The sequence below is a fragment of the Cygnus olor genome, chromosome 18 (genome assembly GCF_009769625.2).
Source record: "Cygnus olor isolate bCygOlo1 chromosome 18, bCygOlo1.pri.v2, whole genome shotgun sequence".
NCBI lineage: Eukaryota > Metazoa > Chordata > Aves > Anseriformes > Anatidae > Cygnus > Cygnus olor.
Genome location: NC_049186.1, coordinates 3,372,155 through 3,388,451, shown reverse-complemented (window position 1 = coordinate 3,388,451; position 16,297 = coordinate 3,372,155). Strand labels below are relative to the sequence as shown.

The window sequence follows — 16,297 nt, the reverse complement described above, 5'->3', positions numbered from 1 at the left end:
CTGTCAGCAGCAACCCTGTGCTCTGGGCTGGTTATTAAGCACTCTGGCAGAAGGGAGTCTGCTCTCCCTTTATGGGGTCCCAAGACCCACAACGAACTTTACAAACTGGAGGGAATTCCTCCAGGAACTACCCATTTGTACACAAAGCCCTGTGCTTGCTTACAACAAGAATTAGGACTCCCTAGCTGTGCAAGGGTTGAATAAATCTAATGAGAAATACAGCAAATATCTGCGTAAGTTTGGTGTTTAGACAGATATTGAATATTTTTTCTTGTAGAAGCTCTGAATATGACCTGCTGCCTGTCACCCTTTGTTTTATGACTTTACACTAGAGAACAGAATCATAATTTCAGCTACTGGGCAGGCAAATATTGAGAAAACTTGATCCTACGGGGACAAATCCTGTGAGAAGCTGAACTCCTCTGGCTTTCTTTGTCCTCAAAGTTAAAGATTGCTTCAGTGCTGATTCAAGGCACTTCAACTAAAATCCTAACCCTGTGCTGGTGGTGTCAGTAGGAAATCACAGGAGCTCGCTCTGCTTCTCCAGGTTCCTGCAGGGAATATGGAGATTCCACCCTGGGGATTTTAGATCATGGAAAAGCAAATTTTCCATCTGTCTCCTAGTTCTGTACGCCTTGAATATAAACTATTGGACATCTTTGCTGTGACTTCTTATGTTGAACTGGGCTGTATCCAAGGGACTGACGGTCCCCTCCAGCACAGCAATCCACTCTCACTTGTGTCTCAAAATAGAACACTATATTTTTGTTTACTTGAAGGCAACTCATCCTGCCCCTTGAATTCACACGCTTCTGCTATGTATTAATATCTTGATCTTAGAGTAATTAGTGCTGGTATATCTTTGGAGGGTTCGAGGGTCTTATTTCAGGAATGTAGTTGACTTCTAAACAGCAATATATCATAAAACTGAGCTGGATCTAGGATTGCCTTTGGAGAAACTCAGCAAAGCTCTTGAGTAGGGTAACAAGCTGTTTATTTTCATTCCCTGCATCACCAAGATGCTTCAGAAAAATGCATGCTCTTCATTCCTGAATTCTTGCTTCATCTGGGTCCTTTGTGCTTGTGAACACTGCGTGTTTGCAGAGGCTGTGTGTTTGCTCCTGGGGGTTTATTTGCCTTGACAGAGTCCAGCAGAGAGAGCGACAGTCATTGGGACCTAGCTGGCCTCTCCTTTCATCCTTGTCCTCAAGTTGTTTCCCTACTTGTTTTTGTAGGGTCACAGAATAGTTTGGGTTGGAAGGGACCCTTAATATCACCCCTTCCAACACCCTACCGGGAACAGTGACACCTTCCACTCAATCAGGTCGCTCAAAGCCCTGTCCAACCCAACTTTGAACACTTGAACATGTTCAACGCTTTCACGTGGGACATGCTAAGGAGAGGCCACCAGAAAGAAACCTGCGGTGCTCGGTTCTATGGTAGCTTTCAAGCCGCACGCAGCAGCTGGGCCATGTCCATGCTGGAGCACGTGCTGGGCTGGGGATGGAGCAAGGCCAAAGAAGCTAACGGCACACTGTTAAAAGCTGCGAGCTGTGTTTCCACTGCCAGGCTAGGGCTCAAGTTTGAATTTCGTACAGATTCCCTGGCTGATGCCTTAAAGGCTGCAAATCCTTGGAGCAAATCTGGAATCAGTTTGGTGCAGGCCATTTGGTTTTAAGCAGAAACCAGCCACAACTGTAAGCTGTTGACCAAACTTTTTTATTTTTATTTTTTTTCCGTCCCACCCAAATAAACAGGAGCTGGGAAAATGTTGGTACGAAACTTTGCGAGCCTAAACCTGAGTACAGCTTGTGCCTTCCCTGGGTTTGACTTCTGACAACAAAACTGGCAGGTTTCCATGGTAAATCCTGTGATGTCTTTGTGCTGTAACTGGGGATTCAGCTCCACCACTAAATTCTACACAACATTAAATGGAGCCTGAAGTGGGAGCTTTGGAAAGGTGAAGGATTCTCTCGATTTAAAAAGTCTTAAAGTCTGGCTCCCACAGCCAGAAACTGAGTTTAATATTTCATTTTGTCTGGCTCTCCGCTTGGAAAACTGCTTTTGGACATCTTTCCCTTGTTACCCCTTCATACAGAATATAAGATATTCTCCCTGTTCTCTGCACATGTTGAAATTCCCGCTAGCGTTTCTGCTTTCATTTGCCTGAAATATTCCAATTAGATACAATCAGCGACTTGGCAGAACGTGGCTTTTTGAAACTCTACTCCCTCTGCCTAGGCTGCTCTTCACAGCGTTTCCTAATTGGTGTGAAATCTCCCTCCTTGCCCTGCAGCGGGTGTCAAAGTTGCTCTCCTATAAATTTCTGCGCCGTGTCCATGGACCTTGTTAAGTTGAGAGAGACGCGGGCTCTGCTCTGTCCTTTGGGGGTTGCCTTGAACTTGCAAAGGCATCTCCTGTTTCAGCATCTGCCCTTCCTCTAGAAGCCCATGTATGTTCTTCTGACCTGCTGCCGAGTTAAGCTGAGGATTCGTTAACCTGTAGTGCTTTTGGTGCATGTTGCTGCTACTTGATTCTTGTAACAAGAAATTCAGGCTAAAATATCTGCTAATCCTTCCTATTCCTGCTGTGTGAAAATACATGTAGTAACCATACATAGCTCTGCCCTTCGTTGCACAAATATTCCTGTGTTGTTTTCTCTTGGATTTTCCATTTACATGCTGTCTTCTAGGTGTGGAGCAAGTGCCTTACCTGTGGCCAAACCGAATTTGCTTTTGTTTCCTGTCTCCACCGAACAGATTTGGGCCAAGATCCCAGCAGGGTTTAGCTGCTGAGCTTCCCCCAGGCTTCACCCCGATGGAGTGCCCCTCAGTGCCTGGGGTGGTGCGGTGGGAGAGGGACGGGTGGGGGTCTCCTGGCACTGCCCCCCTGGGGCACAGCCACTGCTTGGGTGACCCTGGGCGAGTCACAGGGCCGGACGGGGAAGGCTGGAAGTCGTTATTTTCTTCCAGAAAGACTTTTGCCCACAAAGCTTCAGACATCAAAGCCGAGGCCTTGAGGCATGACTATAACCTCAGTGAATAAACAACCACAGAAGTGATTTGGGTGCACAGTGTGCTGGCATGGAGCAGTCGCAGTGGGTTTATGCTGCCAGTGAAGGGGAACAAATGAAAGTGTGTTTAAGTGTTTTGTTGTTTGTTTGGTTTTGATGGTTGGCTCCCCCAGGCCTCTAAGCTAGGCTGTGCATGATCCCATGGCCATTGGTCACCCAGTGCCCAGTGACTGGCTGGACATTTCTCAGGAAGAAAAATAAATCTCTTATCAGCAAGTGCAGAGTAACCTCTATTTAGGAGAAAGATTTTCCTTATCCCTTGAAGGGTGACTTATGGTTTGAAGGCCAAAGACTTTCTAACCCTCATAAACGTAAGCCTACCTGGTGCAACATTAGAGGCTGCTGTCATGACAAATACAAAAATCCCTTTTTGATTTCCGATAAGAAACAGATCTTGAGAAAATCGTGTGCCAGTGAGTAATCCAGATCATCTGGTTGTTGCGCAAGGAGCTGTGTAAGATGTTGTGGCAGCAAGCAGGACGCTGTGTGGCTGCGGAGTGGTGTTTTAGGACTTGTTTGCTGACAGAAGTGAAGATGGCGATGAGATAGGCGGGCGTTGCAACAGCACGTGGCTTCGGAGCTGTTTGTCCACACAAACAATGCTCCCACAGCACCCGTTTTGGAGCCTGGATGGGGATCGGCTGGAGCTGCTGTGTGTCTTCTGTGCAAGCTGCTTCAGAGAAGGAGCAAGGGCCGTTTCCCTGCGAGCTGGATGTGTTTGCAGAGCACGCTGCTCTGGACTAGGGCTCAGTGCAGCCAAAGTAATAATTTAGTGCTGGTGGAGATTAATCAGGGCAGAGATTGGTGCTGCAGGTTAAGCATGACTCATTAGTGACAAAGTGAGCTGAAGATTTAAAGACCTCATGAGGTAGGGACTCTGTAATTACTATTTTGCCAAGTCTCCCTTATTATCAACCCACCTGGTGCCTAGGAAATGTTTTTGCTTGGCTGCCACCTCAAGGACGTGTTCTGCCACCTCTGCAGAGCATCAGTGGCATCCAGTTGATGGGTGGCAATGGGCCACAGCCCCTGGCACCTGCAGCTGACCCATTACTTGTGCAGACAGATGAGCAAGGAACACCCGAGGGGTTTCTTCCCCAAAAAACCCACCCTGGCTTTCTGCCACCACCTTTAAAGTGAGCCAGTGCTGGCCCTGTTAGTGTCACCAGCCCTTGGGAGCTGAGACCCCAGGGGTGCTCCTTGGGGAGCAAGTGCAGGGCAATACCCATATAAAAAACCTAGAGACTGCTTCTACTCCTTGTTCTAGTCCTTGCCTTCTGCTGTAGGGATGTGTTTGGCTTTTTTTGAGTGCCAGAGACTTATGGGAGAATCCTTGCTGTTCTCGCCTCTGTTTTGGGCAAGACTGAGCTCAATCACAAGTAGAAAAGAGCCAATTATTTAAAACAAACAAACAAAACAAAAGGACAATTTTGGACTGAATTTGGAGAGTGCTGCTGCTCTAAGTATTCACCCTTTTATTTATAATGTGCATCCTCTGGGGAGATTCAGGGTAATCAGTGAACTTTAACAGGGTCACTGAAGGTGTTAGGCTCCAGTATAGAGAAAGAAGATCACTTTTGGCTCGGAGGGGTTGGTTGCACGGCTGGTTGAACAGCCTTCTATAACCTGCAGAGCAAATGTATTTGCTTTGGCTGCCGAACAATCTAAACACTCCACCGAGAGCTCCGGCTCTGCTGCGCACGGTGGATTTATCTGCATTTGTTTCAAAGCTGTGTCAGAGTCGCAGCCAGCAGCTCCTCTGGCATAATCTCACCTCCATCTGCTCGAGCAGGCAGCCAAATACACCTGGGTCCAGAGGGCCCCTACGAGGTGCTGAGCATCCCTACAGCTCGCCCAGGCCATCGGCCGCGGTTCAGCCTGATTTACTCACGTCTCGCCCACTCTTACTGCTGTAATTACCCTTGGCTGCACCTACAAAGGGTTTGAGGTAGGACTGAGGTGCTCCAGTCCAAAACTCCTAAAGCCCCTGGAGACACCACTTGTGTGCTGGCACTCAGCATCCAGCGCTGAAGTCCCTCTGGAGCTGAAGTTTTGCAGCTGGCGTGCCCAGCAGTTCCTTGCCTTGATGACATTGAACAGGCTGGGGAGTGCCTGCCTGATAAATACGGCACTCCTGTGCTGGGCTGGGGCTGGTGATGGCCACCCCTGCCCCACAGGAACCCCTCCAGCCCCATAGCACGTTGGTGAAGCTCCGCCGTCCCGTGGCAAGTGTTTTGTCCAGCTCACTTGGTCATTCTTTCTTTCTTTTTAAACAAATCTGTATGCATGCCGCAGTATGGGTAGGGAAGGCAGAAGGCTTTCAAAGCAGGGATCGTTGTGCAGGGTTTGCTGCCTGCTGCCGAGCGTGGAAGCAGGAGGAGCAGCAGGCTGTGCCGAGGATGCTTCGAGCTGGGCTCGCATGCAGCTCTCCAAGACAAACACGAGCCTGCCCCTGCGCTAGCCCTTTCTCCCCCTAAATTCCCAGCGCGTGACTCGGAGCAGCGTAGTGGACACCGAAGGCAATTGCCAAACGCATTATTTAACTTTTGTCGGCTTGGTGAAAGAGTCTGGTGTTGGTAGGAGGTTATGTTTCCATAGAGAAAGCCTTGGAGAAAATAAAACCAGTCTCCCCTCCCGCCCCGGGGCCTTGCTCGGCTCCATGTTGGGGCCGGGGTTGCTGACACATCAAACACACAGGTGCCGGGAGCCTTCCCTGCCCTGCCGGCCCTCTGGGATGGCTTACACAAGCTTTGCCCCCAGAATCTCTGCAGGACGGATCCTGCATCACCTTATTCTTCTGGGTGTGGACTTGTTGGTTTTGCAACGTGTTGCTTTGCATTGAAGTCGCATGCTTCAGCCCTAACACATAATTTGGCTCCGTGCCTCTCCCCTTTCCTTTTTCTGTACCACAGGAAGCAGCATTTATAAAATCCCTAATGATCCTGTCAGCTTTTATACATTTCCTGTCTTGCTTTTTAAATGAAAGAGGAAAACATAGCACTTTTGACCTGAATTACTTTGGGCTGTGCTTGCTGCATGTGTTATTAGTCACTGGTCTGCTTTGCTTCTCCAGACCGCGATGCCAGGGTGGCTGCGTCTGCTTCCGTGTCCTTATCACAGTCCTGGCAACTTGAATGATTTCCACAACACCCACTCTTCCCCCCTTAGATTCAAGGGGAATCTGAGTTCTGTTTTTTAAAAAAATTAGGTGAGGAAACTTGTTTCACCTTTTGGAGTGTAAGAGGAAACCTAGAAACTGTGAGTCTTTCTCACCCTGCAGACTGAATAACAAAAGGCAAATTAAAAGAACTCCGTCTCTGTTACTTGAGATGAAAAAATATAGTTTTTTAAGCTAAGTTAATGACTTATTTACAAATGTCTTGATACTATGGCATGGGGTTCATCTTTTTCCCAGTGCAGGTACAGAATTGCCCCTCTGTGACCTCTCTGCAGGAGAGGGTCTGGTTTGGTGTATAATTTACAGCGTAGCTGAGGCCACAGATGGCTTTATTGCAGAATACAAGAAGTCCTGGGAGCCCTAACCCTGTGTCTGGCAGAAGATTTGAATTCCACATTGATACTGTCTCTATTTTTTGTATTGCAGTTAAGGAGGCAGAATTCATATGACCAGCCTCAAGTTTCTTCTGCCAATACCCGGGTATTTTGGGGTTCCATTGGCAGCCCCCGCTAGGCTGGGACAGCCCCCCAGGCACATGGAGCCGTGGCTGTGTCGGACAGAGACCACAGCAGTTTGTTCTTGGTGGGCGCTGTGGTGCAAGAGCAATCCCTGCTCATCCGAGGGACCACTTCAAACCAGTGCTTGAAACACCCTTAGGGGTGTTTTTTCCTTCAGCACCTTGCTGGGCATCCAGAAGGAGAGGTATTTTTCTCCTAGGGCACTCCTTGGCATGCATAAAAGCAGCAAACTTGGACCATTTTCTGACAAAAGTTAGGGAACGTTCAACTTGTATCCTCATTACCTTGAACTTTCCTGATGTTATTTCCTGTTCTGGTGGAAAACTTGAAAACCCAGCCATCAGCTGCTGAGATGATAAACGTGTTTATTCCATCCCTTCTCTTTGCCATTTTTGTTCTTCAGCAAGCCTGTGCTGAATACCATTCCTATCCATAACTTTGAAAAATGTGGGGGCCAAGTGCCTGGAAATGATATAACTTGCTATATCAGGCTAGGTTTTGAGCTGACTTGCACAGCATTGCAAACAAAAGTAACTGCTGGAGTCATTGGAGCTTAATCGGAGTAGAAAACCAGGCTAAGTGAGCAGAAAATACTGCTCTGACTGCTACAAAGAAGCATTACGCTACAGCGTTTATGAAATCGCAGTGCTATTACCAGGTGTTTCGAGCAAGGGGAAAAAAAGGGGTTGAGTGGTGCATAAAAACTTTCAGGCTCATTTTCTTCACCTAAAATAGAGCAAATGTCCAAGGACGTGGCCAGTTGAACAGGCTATGAAATCAGCTTCAGGGAGAGCTGGATGCAGTTTTGCAAGGGGAAGAAATCAGAAGAACCAGCTGCGAGCTAGATTTTTTGCAGTGGAGATGAGGTAATACAGTCAAATATGTGCCTCTACGAGTGAAGTTAGTTATTCCCTTCAAAGACTTTGCTACATCTGCGCAGTGTGGGGCTTATTTTTACAGCTAGCATCAGCCTGGCAGGGGCCAGCCCCGTCCTCCTGCTGCAGGTACCCTGGGGGAGCAGCCAGACCTGAAGCCCACCCTGGGGCCCTTTGATCAGGCTCTGCAGCATCCCCAGTGACCCAGAGAAGGCTGTGAGTGCCGATTATCTCATGGCTGTGTTATCAGGCACTGGAGCTGAGGCTGCACGAAGCAAGTCAGAAAGCAGCTGGACTGATACGGCCGCGTTTGGCTCTGCCAGAGGCCAGGACCAGGAGGGCTGCGCTGCAGTGTCCCCACATGGCTGGGTGAATGAGCTCAGGGTGGGGTGCTGCTCTCTACCCAGGGCATCGTGTTGTGCACTGTGCCGCTGTGTCTTGTAGTGGGCTTAGGTGCGGTTTTGGGCCTTCAGGACGAAGTGGAGGAATCTCCAGGTGCTTGTCAGCACGCTGGGGCAGCTCACATGGTCTGCAATGACCAGTGCCTCTGGGTCAAAGAAGTAAGAGCACAAAATGTTGCACAGAACAGTGTGTGGCACCCACCGGGGTGGGAGGCAAAGGCTGCCTTTCCAGGGTGACTGATGGCTCTGCTACCACATGTCCCCCTGACTCCAGTGCTGTGCTCTGTGCTGTACCACACATCCTGGTCTGGCTGTGCCGTCCTTTCCTATGTGCCCCATCAACCTCACAGGGGCTGGGCTCCTGCCCTCTGTCACTGCTCCAGGAATGGGTGTAAAAGTGCAGGAGGTGGCCCTACCTCCATTTTCAGCAGAGCAAAGGTGTAACGGTGGTGGTTGTTGTGCCCATCGCTGGTCTTTCTGTGCTGAGCAGAGGGCAGCCAGGCTGAGTCTGAGCTTCCATTTGCACAGTGGGAAGCTAAAGCTGGAAAAAAGCATGCTCCTGTTACAGTGTGTGCTCTCTGTCACTAGGAACAAGCTCAGCGCTGGGGAGTTACCCTTTACGGGGCCTTTCAGCAAATTTCAGGCTTCAGCAAGATGAAAGGAGACTTCCGAGAACGACGGCCAAAAAGAAAAAAAGGCGAGAGAAACATTTGCTTTGAGATTCTGTTTTGAGAGACTTGGGGTTATCTGGGTTTGGAACAATTTAAATTAAGGGAGAAGTCAAAGAAACAGAAGGCATCACCAGCACGTTTTAACGCAAGGCGATTTCTTGATGTGCACAGACTGCTCCTGACTTTGGGAGATTTACCCAATGCTTAGCACAGAGGCCAGAACTGGAAAAAAACAGCAGAGTGCTCAGGTTTCTTACCAGGAAGCTTGGTTTGAAACCCCTGGGTTTGGCAGGAGACACGTCCCACTGGTCTTACACAGTCTTCCCCGTGCCTTTGCTCAGTCTTCCCTGTGCCTTTGCTCAGCTCTCCAACACGCCCAGCCCTGTTGTGCCTTGCTCCATTTTGAGACCTCAAGCATGCAGGGATCTGTAATCCAACCCCATTTCCAGCTTTTGCTGGCTTCTTTGAGGCCTTTCTCTACAAGGGCTCCTTGTGGGGCAGTCCATCGTGCAGGTTGCTGGATGGTTTTGGCACCGCTGTGCCCCTCGTCACCTGCCTGTGGGCACTTCTGGCTGCCCCCAGCAGGGCACCGATGCCCTGGAAAGGGAGGAACAGCAAAAATCATGCTGAAACTTTATTTGCCTTTCTTGTTTTGACAACCTCTGGCAAGAATCTAGATGAAAACAGAGGGGGCCACAGGAATGATTGAGGAGGGATTTTTCTGTGTTTTTTTTTTTTTTTTTAAAAAGCTAGGATTTGCCAGAAAAGCCACCCACCTGTTCAGACAAGGCCTCCATTGTGGCAGACAGTGGTGAACAACTGAGTGTCTGTGTTCCCCCTCCGAGAGCCACAATTCCTGGGTTATTTTTAGCAGATTTGCACACCTCTGTTTATTTGCTCTCCCCGGTGCGCATTCCTCAGTTTGCGACTTCCTCCATGCCGGGGCCGGGGGAGCTTTCTGTGAGCGAACGCTGCTTGCTAATGGCACGGGGCTAAGAAGCTGGGATTCAGCCCAGTCCCCATCCAATATAAATCACAGGCATGGGCTTTGCCTCTGGGGGTCTCGGAGCCGTACCCTTTCACAGCACCGATGCCCCCTTACCTCCCCCGTGCCTCTCCGAATGTTTTTGGAGCTCGCCAGGGCTGTATCTTCATCTGCTTTTCATTTCCTCGGATGCTGCTGGGCTATCAGCTTGTTTTGCTCTTGATGGCAAACTGTTGCTCCGCACAGTCTCCGAGAGGAGGGAGGTGTTTAGTCTGCTGCGGGTTTTCTCTGCCCTTGTAAAATAAGGGAGAGAGGAACTGATGTCCTGAGGGTGGAGGGATGGGATTTAACCATGCAGAAAATCAGGCCGATATGAAGGGATCTCCTTAGATGTGGACGAGTCCTTAAGTGGTAAAAATAATCAGCCAGCTGCTGAAGTGAATGTGCCTGTGGACTTGGGCACCGCTGCCGGAGCCGGGCTGTCGGTGTGGTCTCCTTCCCGCAGCCCCCAGAGCCTCATCAGCGCGGGTGGCATCTCCTCAACGTGCCTGTGAAACAGGAAAGGAATTTCTTGTCCTTGGCATCGCAAAGAGCCGAGCAGCGGGGAGATGGCCACCTGTCTGCCCTGTGGGCAGCTCAGCACCCAGGGACCTCCCAGACCCCCCGGTTTGGGTTTGCCCATTGTGACAGTGTAGGGATACTTGTTTCCCTTTGTGACCTTGCTCCTGGGGTGTGTCTCTGCCCTCCACCTCTGTGCTTGGGGATGCCGTTTCCTTGTTTGTGCAGGTAGGAACGCTGCTGTGCTTCTCTATTTCCATTTATTCTGCTTTTTTTTTTTGTCTCTGGGTTTTTGTTAACCCTTGATCTAATGCATTTTCAACGTGAGGCTGCATTCCTTACTCCTGATGTCAAGAGCTCTGGTCATTGCAGCACGGTCACTTGGGAAGGTTTAGTGGTTTGAGGGTCAGCTTTGAAATACTTAGACTTGAGCCGCAGCATAACTGGCTCGGCCCTTCTGGGCTTCCACCAGGGCCATCTCCGCACTCCGATACGGGAATGCAGCACGTGGACTGGGTCTGGCCTGGCTGAAATCAGCGTGACTTCTGTGAGGGAATCCCTCGGTGGCCTGAAACCTGTCATGATCCTGCTGTGGTCAGACCTCTCTAGGAGATGTGGCCACAAATCTCCGCACAGCTCGATGCGGGCTGATGTGAAGGAGGGTCCGGGCCATGCTACGTGATAGTGACCGGTGTCACACTGCATGCCTCTGCATCAGGACCCTGCAGTGTCCCAGCTCCATCTGCTGCTGCGCCATGCAGTTATCTGGGTTTGGGTGGCATAATGGGAATCTGGGCAGTGGGCAACAGACAAAACTGCAAAGTGCTTTGAGACGTGGCTGGGATGCAGACCGGCTGCCTGTGCGCAGCTTCATTGTCTCTTTGCTTGCACAGAGGAGCCGATGACCTCTCACGTCCATCTTAGCTGCTGGGTGCCGATTTTGTGCACTGCCTTCAGGGCCCAGCATCAGTATCTAAATGTTAATTGCTGCTGGTGATTCTGCTGGTGCTGGGATCAGCAGCATCTTCTCTCCCAAGGAAGAGGAGTTTGCCACCTACCACATGCAGTCTCACAGCTAGAAACAGTATTAGCAAATTCCCCATACTGCTTTAATATGGCTTGGCCATGAAACTATGTACACTCTAACCAGCTTGTTGTATGTTAAACAAACAGGGAGACTCCTCACTGTAGTGAAAGCAGAACCATTAATAACATTGTTTATAATGTGCTTATTTGCTGATTTGGAGGTCAAGCATGTTTGACATTCCCACTGCTCAAAGGGGGCTTGCTTAGCAAGGACCTCTGCTTTACATTGGATGCATCTCCTTTTTTGCAAACCACATCTACATTTTCCTGAGAAATGTTTACGGTTTGGAGGTCGCTGACATAATTTTAAACATCTGCTCAGCTCAGAAAGGGAAAGATTGTAACTGTTTTCACTATGGCCCTCTTAAGCCTCAGTTATTTCTTTCATGCACCGTGATTCATGTGTCACACTCTTGCTTACTTCAAGCATCTTGCAACACGCAAACAACAATTATTCCTGAGCCAGCAAAAGCAAACCATGTAGCACCTGCTGCTCGCACGCTGTCACTGTGACTTGAAAATGAACTCTTGAAATAATTTTTTCATGTGCATGGAAGACCCAGCCTTGGCAATGCAGGGGAAGGAAGCTTCACCGTCAGCCTCCAGCATCAAGCAGGCAGAGGGCAGATATGGACACACCACGTAGCACCATAGCGGCTTGGAAAGGACAAGCTAGGAGGCTGGGGAGGTGACCCTCCTGGTGTTGTGTGTGCTGGCCATTGGTCCTATGGAGGTTTTCCACTGTTTTACCAATAAAGGAGACATTTTTCAATAGCTGTAGCATGGTTGCAGTGAGAGGACTGGTCTGTGCCAATGGTTTGAGTGCTGGCTCATGTCTGCGTGGTGAGGTTGAAGGCATCTGGGATCTTGTCCTGGCTCAACAGGGCTGTGGAACAATAGGTAGAGATGGCAGTCGTTCAAAACTTTCTCTTGTTTTCTTATATCACTCCAGGAGCTAACAGCTGGGGTGTCTTCTGAAAACTGCGATTGAGCTAGAAGTGTTACAAATAGGACTTTCTCTAATACTTGTGTACTGTGCTTGACATTCCTTCACATCTCTCTCTGGTAAATGGGACTGTCTTAACATTCAAAGCCTGAAATGGAGGTAGTTTGATGTGATGTTCTTTCTGGAAAACGGCTGATGACAGTGTCATGATGAGAGATTTATAGAAGTATTTTCTATTTTTTTGAAACCTCAACCTATTTGTCTGCAAAGCACGCTATCAGGCAAGCAAGGCAAGGAAAGCTAATGCATTATCAATCTATGAAACAAGTTGGGCTGCTTTTCAAATATGAAAGAGATACCCAAGGGCTGCCAAAATGCATTTTGGTGAAGAGAGAAGATGACAGGCTGCTTTTGTTGTAGAGAGAACAGGCTGGGATTCAGAGTTGTGGCTCCTCCACATCTAGAGAGAAGCACAGAGAAGTCTGTCTCAACGTTTTAATAATAAGTATGCTACAAAGGAAGAAACAAATCCCTGTGGCTTTACACCAGGACCAAGGTTTTGGGTGAAGTCCTTTAGAAACCTGGCCCCCCTCATGGATCCAGCCCTCTTAAATTCCAGCTGTAGAGTCTGCCATTGGAAAGGTGTTTGTAGAAGTGGGCCTGGAGCTGTTGGTGACCAGCAAGGCAAGGTGAGCAGGCTCATCTGCTTTCCCTGCAGTGCCAGATTCTGGGGTTTCTTTTCCTTTCACTCTGATGGTCATTTCCAAGGAACAGGCTGTGACTCTGGGAGAATTCCACCCATGTCTTGCACGTGGCTGGTACCAGTCACCTGCATCCCAGCCTCTTCAGGAGTGGAGATCGGCAAAGTGTGTGATACCACGAGGCTTGCTATTTCACAAAACTTAGCTAAAAATAGGAAACGATATAGTTTGGTCATGGCAAAATTTCAAGTCCTAAATAGTACTTAAATTTTATTTTAATCCTAGCTCCCTAAGGAGAAAAGAATGGTGTGCTCATGTGGGTGTGTGTGTGTGCGCCTGAGTTTGTTTATCCTTCATATTTACTCCTGCATTCTGATTGTTGAACCCCCAGGCCAAGTTCAGCTAAATCTGACATCTTCGTAGTGGTCTCAAAGATGTTAAATCTATAAAATTTTTGTGGTAACAAGCATCTCAAAAGAGAAAATAATTTTTTATTACTAGCTGCAGTGAGGAGAAGGCTGACATCTAAGCTCGACCCCTAGTATACAGCAGAAAATCCACACAGGGGGATGCTGTAAATGCTCCAACCACAGAAGGAGTTTCAATCACAACACATCCTTTATTGTGCACCAGAGAGTGCAACCACAATGCAGAAATCCCCAGGAAACTACCCCATGCTATTTCTGCTGCTTACAGAAAAACTCATCTGGTCTATTTGTTTGTTTATTTGTGTTTTGCTGTTGTTTTTTATTTTATAGAGAAACCACAGGGCATGACATCTTCAATTACAATTATGTTGCTGAAGGAAATGGTGAGAAAGGTCACAGAAAAATCCTTTGCTTGGCGATGGAAGACCTTTAAAACCACGTCCAGGCTGTGCTGTGCTGAGCAGGGTGTTGAAGATGTGCTGAAACGAGGCATGGGAACGCAGAGCTGGGCGGCCGTCGTGGGAAGATTTGGGAGGTTAATGTAGCCTGCCAGCATCCCGCTGCCCCGGTACCTCTCCCCAGCCCTGTGTTCAGGCGGTGCTGTGCTGCTGCCCATTCCCACGTGGATGCTGTGCTGTAGGCAGACAGAGGCTGTAAGGGCATAGGATCCAAAGAGGTGCCAATTTTTTGTATGATATCTATGGTAGGATTCATGTCAGCTAACTAGCTCTCTAGAAGACACCCAAGGCTAAGCTGTTTTACTGTAGAATCTCTTTAGAATCAGAATAAATAGGCAAAAACAGAGTAAATTGCCCCCTGGAGGCACCTTGTACTCAGGTAGGGGGAACCCCCCTACTGGGGGTGACTGCTTCGCACTGGAGGTTTCAGCAGAGCTCAGGGTGACCTGTTTAGGTTTCATCATCTCACTTGTAGACACCTTAATAAGGGCAGGTGAATCCCACTCAAGCTGTTGTAGTCCATGGTGGTTCCCATAAAGGAGGTGATTGCCTGCAGGGTTTTAGCCCTCCACTGTCCACAAACTCAGCTCAAGATTATGAGATTAGGATTATGAACAGATGATGCTACTGTCTAGCTGCTGTAAAGTCCCCACACTTCTGTCAGACGTTTCAGAGAGTTAGGATGCTGCTTAGATGGACCTTAAATCTGATCTGCCTCTGAAAATGAAGTGCAAATAACGTATTAGATGGAAATTATGATTGGGGTGAGCACATAGTGATGGGGGCATGCTCTGAGGATGTTCATGTCCTTTTGGTCAATAAGGGAGATTTTCAGATGTTCTCAGTGTTGGTTAACTCATACCTATGAAAACTTTAGCACTCTCTCCAGAGTGGCAGAAAGAAGGCAGAAATTACAGGAGATGTTGGATGTCAATTGGCAAGGGCCTTTCCGGCTATGTTGACAAATAATGATGATGTATTTATTTTTACTTTGCTCTGTTTGCTGTTGTTCTCAGCACAAGGGCAGACAGTTATACTGTTGTCACTAATCAAGCCCAGCTGATTCTTGCAAAGAAAGTGTCTGCTTGGAATTGCAATGATTTCCTTGTGATATATAAAGAGACTATGGCAGCCTCTTCTCCTTTTGCCATTTCTATCTGCAGCTGTATATCCAAGCATAGGGGTGTGTGACCGTATATACACTCACTCTTTTATAGGTACTCTGACTTGATCGTATTTTCACTCTTTCTATTATTTCTACACACTGTAAAAGTTATGAAACTTGAAGAAAGAAGCCAGCAATGTGGCCTGTTTTAAGCAGAGATGCTCTTTCTATGTGGGGACTGGAAAGACTGACTAGTTTTTGTTATAAAAACTGCTTTTGCTAACTCCAGACTGGCTTAGTAATGCCTCCACAAGATCCTTCATGGTTCCAAATACCCTTTTGCTATTCTCTCTGCAATTGTTTATTTTATGGTGTCGACTGCTTTGTATTGTTAGGACATCATTGCAGGCCAATATTTTACTTGGCAAAATTTTTGAGTCACAAGCTCAGTCTCTCAAAATTTCTCACTGTGAGTGATCAGTGAAACTGAAGCATGCTCTTACATCTGCAGAGGACTTGTGGGTAAAAGAGGGGGATTAGCAAAGAGGTGATCTCAGCCGCTTGCACTTCGCATGCAGTGTATGGGGTAATGTAACAATCATATCACAAAGTGCTGCAAGATGCTGCTTGTGACTCCTCCCTGGTGTCTACAGCTGTGAAGTGCTAAAGCACGCCACTCTGCTTTATGGAAGGCTGGCGACCAAAACCAGTTGGAAATTTGAAATTAGAACTTATCCGTTGTCTAATTTATTTGTCATCCCTGAGGCGTGAATGCATGCCCATGTCTAACTACGGACACTAGTACGCAAATGCCAATTAATTTAGGGACAGAGATGGGCTGAGGTAGGTCTCCTGTTTGTGGATTTGGTCTTGTGAAGTTTCTCTTAAGAAGTACTAAAACTCTCATCAGAAATGTGATGGGTCAGGTTTTCCAGGCAGACAGAGGAATGCAGAGTGCAGATTGGGAGAGGGGATTTGCTGAACGCTGAGATGGCTTAGCCTGGATGGCTCATTGCCATGCCCTTATTTACACCCTGACGTTGGAGCAATTATTGCTCTGTTCTATGGAAGCCTTGGGATATGTATTCTTTAACTGTCATGCTGTTGCATCAATTTGCTCTGGAGGAGCTTTGTACCCATCATTTTGGAGAGAAGCCACTGCGGCCTGGTGAATGGGAGCAGAGGCCTGCCGCAGCGAGCCGTAGGGCAGAGCACACAGCGGCTCTGGTGGCCTCAGACTGACCAGGCCCATCAGGCCATGCTCCCCAAAACGCTCCTGCTTTGAGGGGCACAAATGAGCAAACCTCGTCCAGC

The 16,297-nt window shown here is 48.2% G+C and overlaps 1 long non-coding RNA gene across 1 annotated transcript in view; it reads left to right on the top strand.

Annotated features, from left to right (window-relative positions):
* The first annotated feature begins 10,418 nt into the window (after positions 1-10,418).
* The window catches only part of LOC121057139, a 39,428-nt gene continuing 33,549 nt past the window's right edge, over positions 10,419-16,297 (top strand). Inside the window, exon 1 of the long non-coding RNA XR_005813656.1 lies at positions 10,419-10,487. This is a non-coding gene — a long non-coding RNA (uncharacterized LOC121057139). The remainder of the gene's footprint in view (positions 10,488-16,297) is intronic.